This window comes from Myotis brandtii, unplaced genomic scaffold (genome assembly GCF_000412655.1).
Source record: "Myotis brandtii unplaced genomic scaffold, ASM41265v1 scaffold959, whole genome shotgun sequence".
NCBI lineage: Eukaryota > Metazoa > Chordata > Mammalia > Chiroptera > Vespertilionidae > Myotis > Myotis brandtii.
The window spans coordinates 246,560-253,452 of record NW_005371966.1 but is presented as its reverse complement, the minus strand read 5'-3'; the positions used below and the strand labels follow the sequence as shown (position 1 = coordinate 253,452).

The 6,893-nt window shown below is 47.1% G+C and overlaps 1 pseudogene; it reads left to right on the top strand.

Moving 5' to 3' along the window:
• The first annotated feature begins 5,211 nt into the window (after positions 1 to 5,211).
• The window catches only part of LOC102243351, a 4,458-nt pseudogene continuing 2,776 nt past the window's right edge, over positions 5,212 to 6,893 (top strand).

Sequence of the window (6,893 nt, the reverse complement as noted above, 5' to 3'; positions counted from 1 at the left end):
AGTCCCCTCCGGACCCCAGTACACTGTCTCTGGCCATCGGGAGGGCCAGGCACCCTCAGGAAGGTGGGGGAAGTCCTGCGGGGAGCCGGGGATGGCCGCCCGACTGAGATCTCAGAATCTCCCGAGGCCTGGACTCAGTCGTTTCTTCTTTCTGGGGTAAGGGTAGACATCCTCAGGACTCTGGCCCAGCCCAGCACCCGGAGGGCGGGAAGACAGAGACTGGTGACCAGGGCGTGGTCCTCGCGCGTGGGGCCCCGCCCTGAGCGCGTCTGCGGTCTTCTCAAATCATCTCAGCACGCCACCGGAAACTCCGCCCCATAGGTAGCTGAGCTCTGCTTTCCTGCCTCCTTTTCCGGAAAGATTAGCCAATGAAAAAGCGCGTCTTCTGACAAGACCCGCCCTCAGACCGTCAAAGGAAGCTGACAGACACTTCTTTGACCAATCAAAGCTAGGCGTTCTCTAGGGACGCCCCTCTAGGCTCCGCCTTCGGGAGCGCTTGTCTTGGGCGTGGGCCGGGCCAGCTCTGAACAGTGGGGACCTAGAGATCCCGCGGGGACTGCAGCGACTCTCCACGCAGAGCTGCGGGAGTCGCCCTGTCTGTACGCTAGTCTGCTTGTGTACTTTTGGTGTGATCATGTATTTTGAAGTAATTAAGTTCACAGGAAGTTACATAGAAATATTTAAGATGCCGGGCCCCTCCCGCAGTTCCCTAGTGTCCACATCCTTTGCACTTAGTACAGTCGCACGCCAGGAAATGGCACTGGTGCCAGCCGAGAGCTGCTCGGGGTTACTCCCGTGTGTGTGCGCACGCGGACACACGCATAGCGCGGTGCACTTTCATCACGTGTAGATTCAAGTGGCCGCCACTGCCATCAGTGTCCAGCCTGTTCCCGCACAGGGATCCCTCCGGTTGACCTTTCCTAGCCACAGCCTCTCCCCTCCTCCCGCCAACCCACGCAACCATTATTCTATTTTCTTTCTTCTTTTTTAAAAAATATTTTTTATTGATTTTTTTTTTACAGGGAGGGAGAGGGATAGAAACATCCATGAGAGGAAACATCGATCAGCTGCCTCATGCACGCCCCCTACTGGTGATCGAACCTGCAACCAAGGTACATGCCCTCGACCAGAATCGAACCCAGGACTTTTCAGTCCACGGCCCCAGGCTCTATCCACTGAGCCAAACCGCTCAGGGCCAGTATTCTATTCTTATCCCTGCAGTTTTGTCATTTGCAGGCCGTTACATAAGGAAGTATGCAGTGTGTAACGGGCTGAGCCCTTTTCCACTGGCGCGGTGCCCTGGAGGTCCGGCCTCGCTGTTGCATGTATTATAGTTTTTCCTTTGTGTTGCTGGCTGTAGTCCTCGGTGTGGATCATCCACTGTTCCTTCCAGCATTCACCCCCTGAGGGAGGCGTTGCTTGTTCCCAGTCTTTGGCTTCTACAAACAACCCGCTATGAACATTGGAGCACAGGTTTTCCTGTGATTACAAGTTTCCATTTCTTTGGCCAAGTGCCCAAGCGTGCAATGGCTGGGTCCTGTGGAGATGGATGTTTAGCTTTAAAAGAAACAGCTGAGGCCCTGACGGGTTTGGCTCAGTGGATAGAGCATCGGCCTTCGGACTGAAGAGTCCCAGGTTCGATTCCGGTCAAGGGCATGTACCTTGGTTGCAGGCACATCCCCAGTAGGGGGTGTGCAGGAGGCAGCTGATCCATGTTTCTCTCTCATCGATGTTTCTAACTCTCTATCCCTCTCCCTTCCTCTCTGTAAAAAATCAATAAAATATATTAAAAAAAAAAAAAAGAAACAGCTGAGCCCTGGCTTGTTTGTCTCAGTGACTAGAGCGTCAGCCTGTGGACCGAAGGGTCCTGGGTTCGATTCTGGTCAAGGGCACATGCCCTGGTTGCAGGCTCCATCCCATTAGGGGCGTGCAGGCGGCAGCTGATCAATGATTAATGATTCTTTCTCATCATTGATGTTTCTCCCCCTCTTTCCCTCTCCCTTTCTTTGTGAAATCAATACAAATATATTAAAAACAAAAAAGAAACAGCTGAGTTGCCTTCCACAGTGGCTATACCATTTTTACATTACCACCCTGCACACTTTTAAAATATGTAATCAAATTTTGTTTTACAAAACATTATTTTAAGCAACATTTTTTAAAGCAAGATTGTTAACAATTTTCTTTTCTAACTACATTTTTCTATGTAATCACCAACATAGTTATTCAGTTTTAAAAACATACACTTTAGCCCACCCAGCTTGGTTCAGTGGTTGAGTGACAACCTATGAACCAGGAGGTCACAGTTTGATTCCTGGTCAGGGCACATGCCTGGGTTGCGGGCTTGATCCCCAGTATGGGGCGTGCAGCAGGCAGCCAATCAATGATTCTCCCTCATCATTGATGTTTCTATCTCTCTCTCCCTCTCCCTTTCTAAAATCAATAAAAATGTTTTTTAAAAACATACACTTTATACATTGGATTGTGAGGTACGTGCCCTTGACCAGAATGGAACCTGGAACCCTTCAGTCCATGGGCCCATGCTCTATCCACTGAGCCAAACCGGCTTGAGCGAACATGTTAATAGACACTACATAAGTGTTTCCCCAAAAGACCCTACCTGTCATACGCTAGGGATATTAGTTCTTTGTTCTATATGTTGCAAATATTTTTCCTCAGATTATTTAGCTTAGCTCTTTCCCCACATTTCTTTTTTTTAAATATATTTTATTGATTTTTTACAGAGAGGAAGGGAGAGGGATAGAGAGTTAGAAACATCGATGAGAGGGAAACATTGATCAGCTGCCTCCTGTACATCCCCTACTGGGGATGTGCCTGAAACCAAGGTACATGCCCTTGACTGGAATTGAACCTGGGACCCTTGAGTCTGCAGGCTGACGCTCTATCCACTGAGCCAAACCGGATAGGGCTGTGATTTTCTTTTACTTGGTAATATATCTTTGAGATCTTTCCATGTTAGTACACAAATGTCTAGCTCACTTCTTCTCTGGCTGCTTGGTCTTTGATAAAATACATGTACTGTAATTTACATAATGAATCCCAATTGATGTACTGTCACATTTTCTCTCTTGTTTTGCTATTCACATTAATGCTGCAACCACCAGCTTTGAACATGTGTCAATCTCCCTCTAGGATAATTTCCACTAAGTAGAATTGATCTATGGGCATTTAACATGTTTGTTTGTTTTTTAACATGTTTTTTTTGTTGTTGTTGTTGTTAATCCTCATTGGAGGATATTTTCCCATTGATTTTCAGAGTGGAAGGGCTGGGGAGAGACAGAAACATCAATGTGAGAGAGACACATCAATTGGTTGCCTCCCACACCCATCCTGACCCCGTGCTGGGGATAGAGCCTGCAACTGAGGTACGTGCCCTTGACCAGAATGGAACCTGGAACCCTTCAGTCCATGGGCCCATGCTCTATCCACTGAGCCAAACCGGCTTGAGCGAACATGTTAATAGACACTACATAAGTGTTTCCCCAAAAGACCCTACCTGTCATACGCTAGGGATATTAGTTCTTTGTTCTATATGTTGCAAATATTTTTCCTCAGATTATTTAGCTTAGCTCTTTCCCCACATTTCTTTTTTTTAAATATTTTTTATTGATTTTTTACAGAGAGGAAGGGAGAGGGACAGAGAGCCAGAAACATCGATGAGAGAGAAACATCGATCAGCTGCCTGCACACCCAGAGCCAGAAACATCGATGAGAGAGAAACATCGATCAGCTGCCTCCTGCACACCCCAACTGGGGATGTGCCCGCAACCAAGATACATGCCCCCGACCAGAATCGAACCCGGGACCCCTCAGTCCACAGGCCGACGCTCTATCCACTGGGCCAAACCGGGCAGGGCTCCTCACATTTCATTGTTGTTCTTTCCAGACTACTTTGTAGCAACTTGTGAGTTTTGAGCATCACCTTCAGCTTGAACTCTTTGCAGACGGGTTCTAGGAGAACTTCAGGCTGTGACTAGACTTGCAATGGATTCACCAACGAAGCTTAATGCACCCTCCACTGGATCATTTTCTCAGATGTCCGATGAAGGATACAGTATTCAGCTGACACTCAAGCTGTCTCAGAAGCACTAGCAAAGAACCTTAGTAACTTGACTCTCAACCCTAGTATCAAATTCTCTTCCCATCCACAAAAACATTCATCCCAACAGCAGGACAGAGAAGAAGAATTAACAGGGTATATAGTGGGAAGGAGTCATGGACTGGTCTACAGGAGGAAACATGGAGTGAGGACAATGGCAAGTCTTAAAAGAGACCTCAAGCCCTAGCTGGTTTGGCTCAGTGGATAGAGCATTGGCCTGCGGACTGAAGAGTCCTGGGTTCAATTCCGGTCAAGGGCACATGCCTGGGTTGTGGGCTCGATCCCCAGTGGGGGGTGTGCAGGAGGCAGCTGATCAGTGATTCTCTCTCATCATTGATGTTTCTGTGTTTCTCTCTCCCTCTCCCTTCCTCTCTGAAATCAATAAAAATATTTTAAAAAAGAGACCTCAAGGAACTGTTTCCAATATGGCTGAGGAGAAGGAATGAGGCTTTTTAAAACCGCAGGGAGAATAGGAATGAACCTGTATTTGATTGTGACTGTTGTCATTGCCTATCACATCCAGGTCCTTCTGGTATTGAGAATTATGACATGGGGTCATTTTAGGCATACACCGTATTCTTGTACTCATTTTAAATTTTAACACATTTTTTGATGTACTATTTCAATTTTTAGTAGCAAATGTGTGTATAGGGCATCTTCAATAAACTTGAGGCATATCTGAGAAAAAATATTTTTCCTCAGACTGTCTTTTTTAAAAAAATATTTTTTTATTGATTTCAGAGAGGAAGGGAGAGGAAGAGAGAGCTAGAAACATCATGATGAGAATTATTGATTGGCTGCCTCCTGCACACCCCACACTGGGGATCAAGCCAATAACCTGCTGACTGAACCTTGACCTCCCAGTTCGTAGGTCAACGCTCAACCACTGAGCCACGCAGGCCGAGCCTGTCTTTTGTCTTAAAAGACTAGACTTGCTGGTTTTGCCTGTGAAGAAGTTAAACATTTTGAGCAGAGGCAGTGCCTGCTCCAGAGCTCAACATATGGTCTGAGGATCCTGCAGAAAAAAAGCTGGCTCAGTGTGAGGTGAGCAGGTGGCCGCTGTGTGGAGGCTGTGCATTAACAAAGTATCCATGGAGAGCACTTACAACTCAGTGGATTCAAAATCCATTAAAAATTCAGAAATATGAAGTTGCTGAAGAAAGAAAAAAAAATTCAGAAATAAAGCTCTTACATGAAAGCAAATCAATAGCCCTAGCTGGTTTGGCTTAGGATAGAGTGTTGGCCTGCGGACCGAAGGATCCTGGGTTTGATTCCAGGTCAAGGTCATGTACCTCGGTTTCAGGCAGACTCCTCCCCAGCCTGGGCCCTGGTCAGGGCTTGTGCAGGAAGAAGGCAACCAATTGATGTGTTTCTCTCATATTGATAATTCTCTCTGTCTTTCCCTCTCTCTTCTATTCTCTCTGAAGAATCAATGGAAAAATATCCTCCCAGGAGGATTAAAAAATAAAAAAAAAGGAAATCAATGGACTCTGGAATATCCTTGCTCAATAGTTACAAAATGGGTCATTCTGAAATGGGTTTATGTATAATCATCCTATATAATAAAAGCCTAATATGCTAAGTGTCCAGTCATCCAGTTGGCCGTCAACCAATCAAAGCATAATATGCTAATGATATGCTAAGGCCACTCAACTTCTCGCTATGACGTGCACTGAGCACCAGGGGGCAGACAGTCAAACGGTCGACCGGTCGCTATGACATGCACTGACCACCAGGGGGCAAATGCTCCGACCAGTAGGTTAGCTTGCTGCTGGGGTCCGGCCAATCGGGAATGAGCCCTCCTGTGGTCCCTCCCCAGCTGGCCAACCTCCCACTTCCCTCCCCAGCTCCGATCGTGCACTGGTGGGGTCTCTCAGCCTGGCCTGCACCCTCTTGCAATCTGGGATGCCTTAGGGGATGTCGGAGAGCCGGTTTCAGCCCGGCGGCGGAATGACCGCTCACTATGACACACACTGACCACCAGGAGGCAGGCGCTCAATGCAGGAGCTGCCCCCTGGGGTCAGTGAGCTCCCACAGGGGGAGCGCCGCTCAGCCAGAAGCCAGGCTCATGGCTGGCGAGCACAGCGGAGGTGGCAGGAATCTTCCCTGCCTCTGCAGCAGCACTAAGGTTGTCCAACAGCCGGCTTAGGCCTGCTCTCCCAAGAGCTCCCGGACTGCAAGAGGGCACAGGCTTGGCTGAGGGGACCCCCCCCCCCACGAGTGCACGAATTTTATTCCCTGGGCCTCTAGTCAATAATAAGAACTTTCATAAAGTACTGGCTGGAATGGCATCTCGGTATGGTACAGATGTAGATGCAGCAAACCTCAGGGAAACATTCCCAGACTTGCAATATGAAGTCAGGAATAAAAATGATCTTACATGGGAAGAAATTGTGGTAGAATTGGTATGCAGTGTTTCTAAAGAAGATCATAGTAAGTTTTATTTGCATGCTTCTAAGCCAGTGGTTCTCAACCTTCCTAATGCCGCGACCCTTTAATACAGTTCCTCATGTTGTGGTAACCCCCAACCATAAAATTATTTTCGTTGCTACTTCATAACTGTAATTTTGCTACTGTTATGAATCATAATGTAAATATCTGATATGCAGGATGTATTTTCATTGTTACAAATTGAACATAATTAAAGCATAGTGATTAATCACAAAAACAATATGTAATTATATATGTGTTTTCCAATGGTCTTAGGCGACCCCTGTGAAAGGGTCGTTCGACCCCCAAAGGGGTCACGACCCACAGGTTGAGAACCGCTGCT